This window comes from Lissotriton helveticus, chromosome 4_1 (assembly GCF_964261635.1).
Source record: "Lissotriton helveticus chromosome 4_1, aLisHel1.1, whole genome shotgun sequence".
Classification (NCBI taxonomy): Eukaryota; Metazoa; Chordata; class Amphibia; order Caudata; family Salamandridae; genus Lissotriton; species Lissotriton helveticus.
Window position 1 is genome coordinate 1207820952 of NC_136063.1, and position 17607 is coordinate 1207838558.

Consider the following 17607-nt stretch of genomic DNA (forward strand, 5'->3'; position numbering starts at 1 on the left):
ACCTCAGGATTCGATGGAAGGAAACAAATTATTTGGTCAATGTTAGACCTGACATCATTGGCGTGAGTATTTTGCAGTAGGCCTTTTGTCCTGTGATTTGCTTGTTACAGACTCATAGACTGGGATCGTTATACAGATATAGGTTGGATTATCATTACATTAGTAGATCAACATTTTTGTGCTAATTGTTTCCTTCCCCCCCCCCTTTCTTGTGACCTATTCGATCTCAAACAGCGGAGCAATTGATTTTTACTGACTCTCCACCTACCCAGCAGTCTACGCAAACCCCAACCGGGTTGGAATTATCACCGGTTCTGGGGTAAGTGGCTTCTTACTCTGCCTAATCCATTAGCTCTTGAGGACAATATTACAACCTCACATTTCTTCTCCTTTTATTAAAGTAGGGTTCTCTCTTTCTTTCTCTTCCCTATATTGTATAGCTTGATCGTTTCTTACCTATTAGGATTTGGGTATGTATTTGCATGCCGAGTGTCACACAATTTGGAGCAATGGATCCGTTCTGCACTCACTTAGGGCAACACCGCGGTGTGAGAGTGTGAATATTTTATCTTTCTCTCTTCTTCGCACACACATCGGTTGCACCAAATTCTTGTACTTTAATGATAAGTCAGGACTTTTTGTCTCAATGATCGCAGGAAGTACAATGAATCGCTCATGTCAATATAACAATTGTTCACTTGTGCAAATATTTTGAATCATGCAAACGATTACTTGTTAAGAAGTACAATTGGAATTATTATGTTTTTTTACACAACGGATCATTGAGAGCATTGTGTCATGGATGGTTCTTTGCCAACTCTCGTGGCTTTTTGTGGAACGAAATCTTTCTTTTGCATGCTCACCCGTTATCTCTTAAGCTTTTAAAATAACTGCAAACCTAAGATCTGTTGATTTTAAGTTATGCATCCCCAGGGATGTTGTATTTCACTGACATTCTGGCTAGATTGGTTAGTAGTTTGTATTTTGTTTCAAGTCCAGCCCTGAAGAGTCAGAGTTGAATGTACTCTGACGAAACACGTGTCGGCTGGCGTTTTCCAATTGAACATTAAAACAACAAGATTAAGACGCGTCAACTGCTTTTTCTTCAAGCTCTGTAAACTGTCATATAATTAGCTTGATTTGATGTGTGCACAGGTTCTTGGTATCATTGGCATGAGTCTCCCTTCCATTTTGACGGATTGCCTGTTTTGATATGTTTTTGCTGGATTTATGCTTTGGGCACTGTGCCACTGCTAATCAGTGCCACAGTGCAAGTGCTCTCCATGTTAAGTTGAGATACTAATTGGATTCCATGATTGGGTTATTTGATTTATCTGTCAGCCCCTAGTACAGTGCACCATGAGTGCCCAGGGCTTTTAAATCAAAATGCTGCTGGTGGGCTTTCTGCACTGGTTGTGCCACCCACAGAAGCAGCTTGTAAAGTGTGTCTCAGGCCTGCCATTGCAAGGCCTGTGTGCAGTCTAGCACTGCCATGTCGACTTGGCCAAGTGCACCCACTTGCCAGTCCCTAAACCTTCCCTTTGCTTCATATTACCCCCATGGTATGCCCATGGGCAGGGTGCATTGTAAGTATAAGGTAGGTCATGCCCTGATATGTGTAGCATTTTTTTTATTTTTTTTTGGTCCTCATACGCCAAAAGATATTCTCGAAGTACATTCAATTACTACCAACCTCTATGCAGCAGATGATGTGCCCGGTCTGTTTATGAGCTCCGAAGATCTTATTGGAAGCACTTTTTACAGATACCCTAATGAGGGAAGGGTCAATTCAGTTGATCTAACTAACCAGCCAAGGAACTGATCCTAGGGTATTTTGTTCTGCAAAAAGGCATAATCATTGGACCTTGTTTTAAAGCTTATTCAACCAAGCAATACACGGAATCCAAAAATGATTTTTTTCTCTTCCACTTTACGCTGTCTAAATTTAATGTATGTTTAATTGCATTAATCCAGTCTAGATAGGTGGGTGCGGTATCTTTTAGCCAGGATTTACAGATTTCTCTGCGAGCTAGTACAATTAAGTACAGCGACAACTTATTAACATCTCGAGAAAGCGATTCGTAATTTGAAAAAATACCAAAAAATATGAGTGTTATACTAACCTGTATATTAAAATTAAACCTATTTTCCATACCTTCAGATACCGCACGCCAGAAATTATGCAAGACCGAACATGTTAAAAACATATGAAGATCGTCTGTTTTTTCCAACTTACACTTTGGACAACAGGGGGTAGTACCTTTCGAAAATTTTGAGAGCTTAGCAGGGGACCAATAAACTCTGTGGAGAGAGAAGAAATGGTTGCATTTTAAATTGGCAGGAGATACTGTGGTGTGTAGTATGTTAAAAGATACTTGCCATAACTGCTCCAGATCTGCGTCCAGAATTTTTTCTGCTCACAGGTGAGCTGGCAGGGTGACATTGCCGGCCTTTGCTTCTAGAATGGCCCAATACAAGGTTGCTGTCTTTATCTTCCTGTTCTTCCCTTGAAGCAGATACTCCAAAACGTTTGTTATTCCCACTAGCGACCCTACAGCCTGAGTCCAGCTCTTTATTTGAAAGTATTTAAACTTTGACAAATTATTGTCAGTCAGACTAGAAATCTCATCCCAGGATAAGAACATCCCATCAGGCATTAGCTGGAACCAGTACTTTATGTCAACGGCCAGCAAAGGTTTTGCGAGAATGTCCTTAGTCCACTCTGAAGAGCCAGGGGAATCCCAAATCGGAGCCATAGCAGTATAATATGCTAGTTTTAGAGATTTCCTTACTCTGGCCCAAGTAAGAGCCATATCACTCAGCACCTTCAATCAGACTTTTTTTAAAAGCGCGGGTCCACATATTTGTATAAGAAACCCTGTAATCCCCCTTGAATTCCTGTCAACATTTCCTTGAACCTTATGCCTGCTTCCGATCCATCTGGGCAACTGAAGAGCATGATGCCTGCTTTTAGTAATAGAGTCCACGCATAAAGCTTCAGGTCTGGGGCGCACAAACCGCCTTTGCTTTTTTCCCTACCCAGTTTCCTCCATGAGATCCTGATACCCTTTGAGGACCATATAAAGGAATTAAATTTGGCTTGAATTTTTCTAAGCTTATCTTCTTTGAAAACTAGAGGGATATTCTGAAATAAGAAAATTAATTTGGGCAGAAGCATCATTTTTATGATATTTACTCTTCCAATTAATGTGAGAGGAAGAAGAGACCAGCCCTTTAAAGAATCAGCAATTTCTTTGTTTACTTTCTCAAGATTTCTATCCGTTAATTGCTCAATATCCTGGGTAATTTGGACTCCTAGATATCTTATCTCTTGTTTTAGTATAGGAAGATGGGCTTCTAAATTCCAGACCATGCATTCTGATTTGGACTGGTTGATCTGATAGCCAGAGAACTGACCGAACTGGGTTGTTGCACTGTAGAATAACGGGATTGCCTGCATTGGATCTGAAGTATATATCAGCATATCATCTGCATAGAGTGAGACTTTTTTTCCCAATTTCTGAATTTAAAGGACGAAATATTCATATCTTGCCTGATTTTCTCCGCCAAGGGCTCGATATATAAGTTAAAAAGCAAGGGCGAAAGGGGGCATCCCTGTCTTTTCCCTCTTTTTATAGTTATGGGTGCAGAAAGATTGCCATTAACCAATACTCGGGCTATAGGATGTTGATAAAAAGAAGATATAACTCTACAGAAATTTTTGCCCAGATTACATCTCTCCAATACTCTAGTTAAATAAGCCCAGTTTACGCGATCAACGCCTTAGTGGCGTCAAGTGTAATAATGGCCATAAGCAGCTTATAAAGAGATGCTATATCAATTGCTCCGACTAGTGCTTGAGTCAGATTCTGGATAGACCGACCTCTCACAAATCCCTTCAAATCCCCGTGCAATAAATCACCAGCAACATCATTCAATCTCTCTGCTAAAATCTTGGCGAAGATCTTATAGTCAAGATTTAGGAGAGAGATTGGCCTGAATGAGTCACATTTTGCCGCTGGCTTGGATGGTTTGAGAATAAGGACTACAGTTGCTTCATTCCATGATGAGGGAATATTCCCTCCTTCCTCAAAGATGAAAGAAAACAATCTACAGAGGATTGGGGCAATAACTGGCGCTAGAATATTATATAGTTCTGCTGGCAGCCCATCGGGACCTGGTGCCTTGCCTCTCTTACCCGAATTGATTGCACAGACCACTTCCTTCAGATTTATGCTTTCATTTAAGTTATTGGATGCCTCATCCTCAATTTTCAGGACTGCATATTGCTCTAACCATACTTGAATTGAACTATCCTGCGGAGGTAGGTCTTTATTATACACCTGCTCAAAATTATTAAAAAAGGCACCCTCTATATCAGAGTGGTACAAAAGGGGGTGGTGATGAACGGAGCATATGAAGCAATCAAACACTCACACCCAGTCAACAGATCTGGGTTTAATCCATCACCGTTGTTTAGCCCACTCTGCCACCCCAGTTCAGACATGGCCATATGCAAATCAGTCTGACCCTGTGCCACATGGGAACAGTCCAGCCCGAACTGCCAAGCCATGCCTTCCCTGGACCGTAAACAAGCTTCCGAGGACCGGTTTCTGTCATTTCAGCCGTGTTCAGCCCGGCTTGCTTGAATCCAGTGGTAAAGTGAGCAAGGGACTCACGTCTGAGCATACCCTGCCAACTTATGGCGAACAAAGTGGTACAAAAGGGGGTGGTGATGGACGGAGCATCTGAAGCAATCAAACACTCACACCCCGTCAACAGCATTATCTGATATCTCACCCGTTATGTCAGACAATACTCCTTACTAAGACATCCCTTCCCTGCCTAGACATGCTGGTTCCACCCGGTTTCTCCCTCATCTCTAAAGATAGGGTTAAACAACGAGGAGGTGGGGTCGCTATCATCCACAAGGACAGCTGGAGCATCACAGAAACCTCCTCCTTCGAGTACGACTCCTTTGAATGCCTATCCACCGTCATCAAGACAAAAGACAATGACTCTCTACTGTGCCACCTACTCTATCACCCCCCGGGCAGAAATAATGAGTTTGGAGAACAACTATCAAACCTGATTGCACAAGACGCACTTGGCGACTCCAAAAACGTAATTCTTGGTGATCTGAACATCCGATGGAATGAGACCCATAACCCTCTAATCAGATCGCTATCTAGCCTCCTTGATGAGAACAACCTCACCCAACAAAATACTGAGGAGACTCATTACAAAGGAGCCACACTGGATGCCATCATTGCCCAAAAGAATTCTATCACGGTCAACCACATAATACCAGTTGACTGGTCAGATCACCACATGATCTTATTCCACATCAATCACCCCATCATCTCACTTAAACCTCCACAAGACCCCCCTAAATGGTCGAGAAACCTCTCCCAAGTACCCCAAGACATCCTGGAAGGTCAATTAAGCGCACTTCTCCCAAACAACACACTGCACCTCTCGACCATCGACCTCGTCGACCGCTACAACTCGGGGGTAGTCTCCATACTTGACAATCTAGCTCCTCTAAAGCTCAAAAGAAGCCGAGCCACTCCATCCAGAACCTGGTTCACTGCGGACCTCAACGCAGAAAGAAGAAACCTGAGAACCAAAGAAAGAAAGTGGAGAAACAACCCAACCGCCATTCTCCGCCTCCAACTAAAATCAGCCCGCAGGAAGTACAACAACCATATCAAAAACAAGAAATCCAGCTTCTTCCGTGAGGCATTGGTCAAATCCAAAAACAGACCCAAAGAACTCTACAACATAATCAGACAACAAACAACAAAGCCCCTGCCCTCAACCCTAGAGGCTTCCAAAGAACTCTGTGACAACTTCGCCAACTTCTTCAACGACAAAGTCCAAAAAATCGAACTATCTCTAGACATCAACAACCCACACCCCCAGAAGAGCCACTCGGCCACCCTAGTGGCGCTCCCATCCAACCCCTTTCCCTCCCCCTGGCTAAGCTTTCGCCCCGTCCAAGAAACTGAGATAATTGCGCTGATCTCGACCTCCAAACCATCAGCACACATTTCAGACCCCATTCCCCCATCTTTAATCAAAAAAATGAAGCTTACCTTAGCGCCCATCTGGGGAAGAATCATAAACAGCTCCTTACAAAGCGGTGTGGTCCCCGATTGTCTAAAAATGGGACAAGTCACTCCCCTACTGAAAAAACCTGGTCTCGACTCAACTGACTTGAACAATTTCAGACCAATATCCAACCTCCCTTTACTCTCAAAAACACTTGAACGCTGTGTACTCCTGCAACTGACGCAACATCTGGACAACATCAATCTCCTGGACCCCCTCCAATCCGGCTTCAGACAAGGCCGCAGCACAGAAACCGCGATGCTGAACATCATAGACGACATCCACGGATCTCTTGACGCTGGCAAGTGCTGCCTCCTCATACTCCTGGATCTCTCAGCAGCGTTCGACACAGTGGACCACAAGCTCCTCATCATGACTCTTCAAGAAAGAGCCGGCCTTGGCGATGTAGTTCTCAAGTGGTTTTCCTCCTTCTTACATAACCGTACGCAATTAATAAAAAGCAAGAACTTCACCTCCGATACCCAGCAAGTCAACAAGGGTGTCCCTCAAGGATCAGTGCTCTCCCCCCAGCTCTTTAACATCTACATGGAACCACTCGCCAAGCTACTCAGGAACGCCAACATCCACTTCCACCTCTATGCGGATGACACGCAGATTTACCTGGAAACCTCCTCTCTCAAAGACATCCACAGACTCAACGATGTCCTAAATGAAGTTCAAGTCTGGCTGACAAAGAATCACCTGAAACTCAACCCCGATAAGACAGAAACACTCCTCATCTCAAACAAAGAAGATAACCCTCAAATCACAGAGTGGCTAAAGTCGATCAATGCTCTCAAAGGTAACCTCACGCTAGCCGACTCCGTTAAATCCCTGGGCTTCACCCTAGACCCCAAACTAACCCTGACAAACCACATTAAGAACTCGGCGAAAAGCGCATTCTTCAACCTCAGACTTTTGAACAAAATTAAACCTTACATTCCCAACAAGGACCTCAAACTAGCCACGCAATCTCTAGTTCTATCAAGACTGGATTATGGGAACTCAATCCTAACAGGCATCCCCAAATCGCACCTGGCACCACTAAAAACAACACTTCACGCGGCAGCGAGAATGATCACAGGCTGCAAAAAATTTGATCACATCTCCCCGGCACTCAAAGAACTCGAATGGCTCCCTGCGGAAATGCGAAGTACCTTCAGAACGGCCTGCCTAACCCACAAGGCCCTACACACCGGCAAACCGGAATACCTGGCTAACAAGCTCAAAAAAGCAGGCCAAGCCAGAAATTTGAGAAGCTCTAACTCCCTGCTGCTCATCCTACCAAAAACCAGAAGGAAGAGAACTGCGGACTGCTATTTCTCAGGAAATGCCCCCAAAATATGGAACGCCATCCCCCCGCACATCAGAACTCTACCATCCTATGCAGAATTCAAGAGCCAACTCAAATCCTTGTGCCTTATCCGCTCCCTCGGTTGTGGATAACTTGGAGCTGCAAAAGTCCCAGAATCCATTCGGTAATGTAGATTCCTGTACCAAGAAGCCCTGCTGTCCGAACTTTTCTTCTTTCCAAATTGTCACCCGCTGATTGCTTTTATTGGGTTTGTTTCATGTTGTTCTCTTTATCATTCCCTCTACTGTAAAGCGCTCTGATACCTTCGGGTCTGGTCAGCGCTATAGAAAACTTCTAAATAAAATTGCTCTTTTTTTGTTTTCCAGGCTAAGAGCTTCCCGCTAGCTTCCCCATATTCAAAATCGGCTAGAGAGCTGGCCTGCCAACGCTTCCTAAGTCTGGCATCAAGCACCTCTTCTAGTTGGGATTTACATATTGCTAGCTCTTGCAGGACACTCGGTTCAGAGTGATGGTTTTGAGCTAAGAGTTCAGCTTCTAGCCTAGCAATTTTTGCTTCTATTTCGAGTACTTTGGCCCTAAATCTTTTTTGCCTCGTGGATTGAATGGCCAGAATCACCCCCCTCAGATAGGCCTTATAAGCATCCCAAACGATTCGATTCAAAGAACCCCTCTGAGTCCTCTAACAGTTTTTTTACTACATCATCCTCGAGCAGAATGCTTCGATCCAGAGTCCACCTTTTAATACTTTGCTGTCCCGAGAGCTTTAAGGCTAGAGAGACTGCCAAATGATCTGAGAGATGACTACCTAAATGCTTTACCTCATTAACCTTTCCCCATAACTCCTCTGCAATCAAGAAAAAGTCTAGTCTTGATTTATGCCCTAGCTTCTTATTATGGAATGTATACTCCTTTTTTGCCCCCCATTTTTTTCTCCAGATATCCATCCAACCCAACTGATGCATAGCATTCACCAGGAGAGATCTTGTTTTGGAATTATATATGGATCTATCCCTATACGTTTTATCCATTTGAGGATCAAGAACCAAATTAAAATCTCCCGCTAAGATTAGAAGGTCTTTGAAATCTAAAAGTTCTTCCATCATTTCTCTAAGCGGGAGGGGATCATCCAAATTTGGACCGTAATACCCGGCAATTATAATAAACCTGATATGTGTAGCATGTTCTAATAGTGAATTACAGCAGTTTTTGTTTTTCACTATTGAAGGCTACCTGTTGTCATAGGCCAGAATTGGCAGTTAAGATTATTACATCCTTATAATCCTAACTGACTCAGGGAAAATGGTATATATTTGAGTTTAGTATGCCTGAACTCAGAATAATAAAGTACATATTTTAGTAAAGTTTATTTTAATATTCTGCGTTTGCAAATGCCACTTTTGGAAAGTAGTTATTTGCTTGCCTAACCATTTGAACCTGCCTCTGCTGGGTTGTGTATTCCTTGTCTGGGTTTGTGTGTGACAGGGCTGGAGGATTCCAGGAGACAGGCTGTGGCAGCCCGGTGGTGAATAGAGAGATCTGCATCTAGATGGGAGGGAGGAGTTGCACCTGGGACCTGAATAGGGCTGGGCCTTCCCTCTACAATTCTGGCTCCCCCGTGGCTTGTCTGATGTCTCTGCACTGTGGAAGGAGAGGAGGAATCATGTCAACAGAATGCTCCAGAGCTGTATCTTCCCTCCCCTGTGCTGGCTCCACCTCCTGTGGGGCGGCTGATGTCTCTGCCCTGCACAGTGAAAGGAAGAAGAGAGTCGTGTTAACAAAGTGCTCAGGAACTGGTTTGAACTAGGCAGAGGCATCTCTGCCTTCAGAGAACAACGGATTTTGGGTTATAAGTATTGGGACCCTGATCCCAAGACTTTCGATCACTTCTGGAACAAGAAACCTTTCTGCCAAGGAGAAGAACCAAGGAAGCTGCAGGAGTTTGGACTGCCCCTCTGCCAGTGTGCTGTTTGCTGGGATGGCCTGCAGTGGTTGCTTCATTGCCAAGGGAAAGGAGAAGGAACTTTGTAAGGACTTTCATCTACAGAATATTCTCCAAGGGCTTGAACTGTGCTCCCTCCTGAATTTCCTTGCTGGGAATTCTGACTCCAGGCACTTGTGTGCCGCTGGGAGCTGGAAGCGCGACGCATCGAGAAGAAGCGTCGCGCCGCCACACCGGAAATCATCGCAACGCCGGAGAAGCAAGAACTTTGTCGCATCTCCCTGGAAGCGTGTGTTCATCGAAGCTGCCTGCTGTCACACCACCGGATAAGCGTGACGCCATCGAGAGAGTCGCCATCACATCACCGGGGAAGCGCGTCGCAGGGCCTGTTGCAGCTCCAAAGTACAGAGTCGTCACAAGGCTGCCAGGGCGTCATCGCATGATCGTTGCATCGCATCAAGGCGCCATCTTGCGCACCGCAACGGGCCCGCAGGCTGAGAATCAACGCATCACCGCCGCACCAGTAAGGCTCACAACGAGTCCCCTACTCTGCGCAAGCAATGAGGAAAGACGCAACCATTCCCCCCCGTCACGGAACCGACGCATCTCCGCTTTTGCGAGCCTTTTGTTCACTTTGCGTTACGCATCCAGGTACTTTGTTGAGAACTTCGTCGCATTTACCAACAACTTGAACTAAGAGACTTTAATAATCTTTTAAGTAATCTTAAGTGTAGTATTGTGGATTTTTGTCATTTGTGGTCTTGTGTTAAGTCTATATAAAGAATACTTATTTTTATAAAACCTGTGTTGCGTCCATCAGTAGTGTTTTCACTGTATTCCTGTGTGTATTCATAAAATGCTTAACACACTGCTCTGAGATAAGCCTGTGTGCTCGTGCCAAGCTACCAAGGGGATGAGCAGGGGTTATTAAGGAGTGTAATCTCCTTTTCCTGACTTAGAAATAAGGGTCCCTATTTGGACAAAGGTGATAACCATTGCCAACTAGAGGCCCCCAGATCTAACAGTCAACTATTAGTATCTGTTATCATTGCTCCCGATGCAATCTCTAACTCAGCACAAGCAGGACAAGCAGGTCTTATCAAAAGAGAAAGGAAAAGATTAAGAAAAGCTCATAACAAACTAAAGAAAGCAAAGAAACCCACTAACGTAAGCTCACCTATTGATTCTAATTCAAAAGAAATGTATCCCATTTTTAGATCATTGGATACCCGTCAGCGTGAAACAATGGCAGTGCCAATCCCATGCCGAAAATGGTTCAGCAGTACCCTCTTCTCATGCTGAAGTGGCCTATGATCCGATAATGTTACATCCATCTGTAGTATCTTATTCTCAAGCTCTTGGACAGGATCCGGTTCAACTAGGAAGCGACAAGCTGAGTGCAGTGCAAAATGAGGCCAAAGAGAAACGGGTCAGCAATGTTGCACTACTGAACAAAAGTTCAACTAACATCAAGTCTACGGTATTTACAGGACCATCAGATATGGTAGAAATTGGTCCAGCCAAAAGGAACACACAAATGTCATCAGAGTCCGTGGTAATATACAAAAGTTAAAGCTAGTGAACAATAAGTATCCAGTCCCCACACTAAATTAATACTCACCCAACTGAACATCTCAAGGGGCCTTTATGATATACTGAATCGCAGTAATATCCTGAAACTGATGACCTCTATTCCAGAGCTAAAGGATTTAACTTCAAATGATTTAGACTTGGTTGGGTTTAGACAAGGCCCCAATAATCCCACTAAAGAGGCCACTTTGAGATCTTGGCACTGTGACGAGACCGTCCTTAAAACTTTAAAAGACAACTCACAGTTTGAGAAATGGAGCATTGATATACGGAAAAATAATGAAAATCTATAACCATCGCTACTAATCCCGAGGTTATCAACCAGCAGTATTGCTCCAACAGAAAACACCACAACTGTAAAACCAGGAGGCCACTCCAGAGTATTAAAGGGAGCCATAGGGCCACTATCTAATCCTGATCTGCCATCTGGGATTAAAGTAACTAGCCACAGCTCGGGTTCCCTGATTCGCGAGGAGTTCATGAAAAAATTAGCGTTTTATGAAGACTGGAGGTGGCTTCCGAAAATACTAACTAAAGGGAAGACTGGATTGCATGAATGAAGCCCGAAAACTTCACCTAACAAAATAAAACCTTTTAACAATTGCTCATGAATTTCCAATGGCCTTAAAATGCTAATAGAGGACCAAGATGCAGCCACTTTTTTAAAAGACTTTGATGTTTCAGGTAACATGGAATACAAATAAGGAACCCCTCGCTGGCTACAACGAGTATTTGATCCTTGCATCCTGCACATCTGTCTTTGGTCACCCAAATGGCGGCTTATCTACTTACGTTTCATTTACCCTGGATGTCAAACACTATGAAATTGATTTCAATTTCTCGTGGCTTTTATGCATTATATTCGACTTCAATCAGCCAATAATATTTATCAACGTCTACATAAGCAAAAAAAATCTGTCAAGACATCTAGGCTTAAGGTTCTATGGGAAGTAGTTAAAAGTTTGCTCCATGAATATCCAGCCAATGCGCTATTAATCACAGGAAACTTTAATACGTACTTGTTCGCCAACAACTACACTAATAAACCAAGCAAACCGCTGTGACAGATGTGCCTTTCACAACGCAATGAATTCAATATCATGGTGCTACAGGAAGCTGCTCAGAATCCCAATAAGATTGTACCTACATTTAAAAAAATCATCCCAAACTTCCTTTATTGAATATTCCATTATTTCAATGGAATTGACATCCTCCTTTGATAAGTATCGAGTGATTCCTAAGCTGGAAAGTGAGCATAATCCGCAAATAATCTCCCTTGTTTTATCTGTCGCCCACTTGCAAGAAGCAAGATCTTTGTAAAACAGGTCATCAGCTTTCAGCCTGAAAAGGCTACAGTGGACCTTGAACAAACAGAAGGAAATATGGGAATTTTTAGAACCTGCAATTGCTAAGGCGCTAAATGAAAAAAGTCAAGGGAAGTTTATGGTTGATATTTGGTCCGGCCTGTGTGTTTCACTTCTGGATTGCTTTCCTTCTTCATTTATATCAAAAGGGTCCACTAAGGGGCCCAAAAAAAACAGGATGGTACACAAATAACCTACTTTACCAAAAAGGGAACTTAATAAAGCAACTAGGGCTATATTTTGAAAAATGAATTGAGTCCCAAAAATGTTGGATCTCTGTAAATTATATCTGCTTCGAAGAAGATATAATATTGAAATATGGAAAGCCAAACATTCGTACTATTAAGGTATATGGACTAAGCTGCATTTCTCCTGTAAAACAAAAAATTTGCAAGCATTTTGGGGGATAATAAACAATCTTAAAAATGGAAGTAGAAGAGCAAATAGTGCCAATATAGCCGAATCCTGTTGGGCATCTTTTATTTCCAACCTTTATAGTACATCCTCAGATATATCATTTTAGAATTATGCTGTTCATCAAAGATCAAGCTCACAGAGCCCAGACGTCAGTGGAACTTTGAGGTGGATTATAGTCGAGCCGAGTCACAAGACAATGAGAAATGGCAAGCAGACCAAATAAAAACAGCAATTAGCAGGATTAGACCAAATGCTGCGCCTGGCCGCAATCGAATCCTGATCACAATCTTTATAGCCAAGCTTGATCCTTGGTCAGAGATTGTATCAAAGCTGTTTAAAGATATTATCAAAACTAAAAAGGTCCCTGAGTCATGACAGGGCAAGATAATACAGCCGATTTATAAAAGTGGCCCTCAAGACAAACCAGCAAACTATAGGGTAATATCCCTAACAGATGTGGATGCAAAAATCTTTTCCAACTGCTTGCTGAAGGATTTGGAAGAATTGGCCTCTAAAGAAGATCTAATCCCAATATTCCAAACTGGATTTCAAAGGGGCGGGTCAACGATCATGAACTTGACCTTATTTACTTTATTGGCCGAAACAGCAAAGCATAGAAAGCAAAAACTTTTTATATTCTTCGTTGACCTCAAAGCCACTTTCGACTCTGTCCCCCTAAATCTTTCATGGGCTAAGCTCTCCGGTTGGAGTATTCTAAATCAATTACTAGACATGATTAAGCTGCTACGCACTAATACGTGGGTCCAAGTTAAAGTCGGAGACGGTAGATGTTTAACTCACCAATTTGAAACTAAAAACGACCTTAAGCAGGGTTGTGTCTTGGCACTATACCTTTTTAATATTTTTATGGCCGACTTACCATTACATTTCAAAGATGTTAATGCCCACTCCCCTACCCTCTTAGGACAGGAAATTGAATACTTACAATATGCAGATGATACCATACTGTTAAGCCACACTGCTATAGGTCTAAGATTAGTCGACTCATTTATTAATTATATTTCTACTAATGGATTACTAATGAATACTAAGAAGACACAAATAATGATGATCACCAGTACTAAATCTCATAAGAGAGTTTGGAACATCAATTGGCTACATATTGAAACTCTGAAATTTTACAAATAATAGGGTATTACATTTGACCATCAAATGCCTTTTGAACAGCATTTTATTAATCTAAAAGCTAAAGCACCAACTTTGTCCTCTGCTTTTAGAAAGTTGAGAGATACGTTGGCATGTCCACTCCATGAGCATTTACTTATGGTAATGAAAGCAAAATTAATTCCTGCTTTGGCCTATGGTTCAATGATTTTTCGAGGTAAAGATGCGAAAATCCTTGATCTACAAATAAAGGTTTTTAAATCTGTATTTAGGGTACCAAGGTATGCTAACATCAGAGTATAAATTGGTCTGAAAAGACAATCCTTTATAAGACAATCTGACTATTTAAAATCATTACATTGTTTCTCTTGTTCAGACCAGGGCACCCTTGCGAACCAATGTTTGCAGGAGATAACGAGGTATGAACATGCCAAGGGCTGGAGAGTTTACTTAATGGAGAGTCTAAACAACTTCACGTCTCCGCCACTTGAGGATGCAGCAAGGAGAAAAGTGGTGTTTACAAAGATAATAAATAGATCAACCAACTCCCTATAGACTCCCCTGGGCAAGGAGAACCTGCCAAAAAGAGCCACTCCTGGACAGTTATCAATTTATTTACTAAATTGGAAACACAAGCGTATCTCACAACCCACTTAAAACCATTTTCAAGGGATAGATTTATCATGTTACGTTTTGGGAGCTACTCAACAAAGGATGGACTTGGTCCACAAAAAACTGTAGGTTATGTGGTTTTCACAAAGAATCTTTTAATGCATATTGTAACCACTCGCCCTCGGTTGTTAAAAGAAAGGAAAGCTCTATTAAAAACCATCCTTTAACGATCTAGGGATGAGAACATGTCGACAAGCTATAACTTCTTGTCTCTCTGGGTTTACGCCTAGCCTGAACCTACGATTCATCAAGTTTGTTCTCATTGCAGAAAAAAAACGACTCTCTGTGCACGACACCTAATTTCTGTTGCAAGCCTAAAATATTGACACCCGGTTTTACAGGATTACGCTTTTAGTTTAAAAAATAATAAAAAACAAATTCTTGACATAAATCATATATCAAATCAATTTGTTCGTTGGTGAGGGCCTGTTCTGAAAAGGACAAAATATCCTTTTTAATATATTGGTTAGATTGCAACTCAAAGTTATATGCCGCACGACCACACTTTAACTATTGCCGCTAAATGTAGGTCTAGTCCAAGTGCTTCTCAATTACTCTTGCTAGTTGCAAGATTTTGCACAGGTACATTGTCATTTTAACTATTGCTGCTAAATGTAAGTTTAGTCCAAGTGCTTCTCAATTACTCTTGCTAGTTACAAGATTTTGCACAGGTTTATTGCATCCATTGCACTTTAATCCTGGTTCTTTGATATATGTTTAATTTAAATTAGGAGGTCGGGTAGATAATTTCAATGAGAAAGATTTTACCATTTCTTCGGAATAATGATTTTGTCACAAGTTGTGCGAAATATGAAACCATTTTATAATGTTCCTTAATGTGATTGGTAACAACACCCATTTTATGAGTTCTTGTTTTTAAAGATGTGATAGCAAATCGCTTGAATCTGGATTTATTCATTATTGATCTTAGATGTAAACCATCGCACAAGTGCACTTTCTAATGTATCTTAATATTATTTATCAACACCGAGTAGTACAAGTGTTTTGTTGGACAATGATGCGAATTCAGTCAGTTCTAATTGATGTAACCTAAGTTCCTGTCACAGCTTAAAGTTTTTTTTAACTTGTTTGTAATGATTTTTAGTAATCAATAAATAAAACATTGTCTAGCACATGAGCCTGCTTACATACACCTAAAATGTGTTCCAGCAAGATGCAGTCATCCTGCATGGTCACACATTGGTTAGACACACTACATTTTGCGGTTATTCTTAGTCACAGAAATTGGTGGTATGTGTTCCAAATGTTACTGACTGCTGTCTGTTTTACATTTTGCTGCTGCACAACACAGCAAGACTGCTAGCTGTGCAGCTCTTCACTACTCAAGTGTAAGGGAAGAGTTAGGTTCAATTTGGAATTTAAAATGTGGCATGCCTGGCTGTCCCTCTGACGCAGTACACTCATTCACATAGAATTTAGGTGTATGTGCAATTGGTAGATGTGCAGCATGGCCAAATGTATGTCAACAGGTCTGATGACATGATTGTTACATTTTGAGGCCTACGTCTAGTAGATGAGGTATGGGTGAGTTGATGTTTACTGGGCCTGTTACTGAAACGCAAAGACAAATAATGAATTCAAACATTTATTTGCATGTTGAACCTTCATTTTATGTTGGTTCATGATCCATCACAGTATATGTGCTTCAGGCGAAGAAACGTTGCGCAATGTATGTGCATCGCCTATTGACAGCCACTGTATTGTGAATATCTCCACTATCCTCTTTTTCCTCCATTGGGTCCTGCTCTTGATGGTCTCCATCCCACGGGACACTAGTCCACACAGAGATATTGTGTAGGATGGCAATAGACAAGTATTATCTTGCACATCAAAGGGGGTGAGTAGAGCACTCTCCCCCTGACATATCCAGACATCTGAAACTGAACTTGGGCAGAACAAATGTTCTTTAAACAATGCTGCGGGTTTTGCAGAGTGCCTAATTATAGTTTTACTTTGGCTCAGTCTTGGGATGTGCATGGGGGTCATGACCCATGGCTGGAGACCATATCTTTGGTCAGCTAAAAGTAAAGAATAAAGGACATCTGTCAATGCTTTTGCTCACTGTTACAGCCATGTTCCTGTCCATGCGTGTTATGTGTACTTAAATAGTCATACGCATTTCTAACTGTATTGCACAATATGTGTTACAAATACAGTTGGTCATAGTTTAATGCATTTCTCATCCATTACTCTATGTAATAGCAAATGCTGAGCATGTCCTGATATATTGTATCTTTCTACATCCTGACTTTCATGGTGATCCAGTAGCTTTCTGTGATGGTTATTTGGAGATGCTACTGACCACTCTATGTTATGTGCTCTCACTACATCTGTAAAGTGACAGATTGGTGACCTGATATTTGGCTATTTGGTCCTCCCTAGGTAGATAGTTACATTGCTTACATGTATTACACTAACACATGCATTTGGCCATGGTAAACTGCAGATGCCGTTGGTGGTCTACATGACATTGGCACGCTTGTTTCATAGTACACTTACTTGACCATGTGAATTTGGGTCATACACGTGTTGCAGTTCGCACATGCAACATGTATTGTTATGCTATTAATTGTCAGCCTTCAACAGTTTTTTAGGCATAGAAGTTGTATTGGTGCCCTTTGCTTAACACATATGTATTGCAATGTGGGCCATGTTCATGTGGGACACACTGATGTTGTTACAAGGAGCTGTACACTACAAAAGTAGACACAAAGCATTGTTTTTTTACATGTATGTATAGAGCTATAATTTGTAGGGGTTTGTAAAGTTGTATGCCTTGAATTTATCCTCATTGCTGTGGCAAATGAATGTGAGATGTGTATCCTGAAAACACTGTGATGCCTTGTCCAGGTTGGATATTATTCTATGTTGATGACTGCCATATGACATGTTTGGCAGCATTGTGTTTGACTTTGTGAGTTTCATAGTGCTGGATTCATATGCTTTTCATGTGGTCTATTGGCTATATAGAACATGTGAAACGTCACATTGCTGAAATCCATCAATGCGTCTGTCTGTCTAATTGTATGTGGGAACATAGACAGTATTGT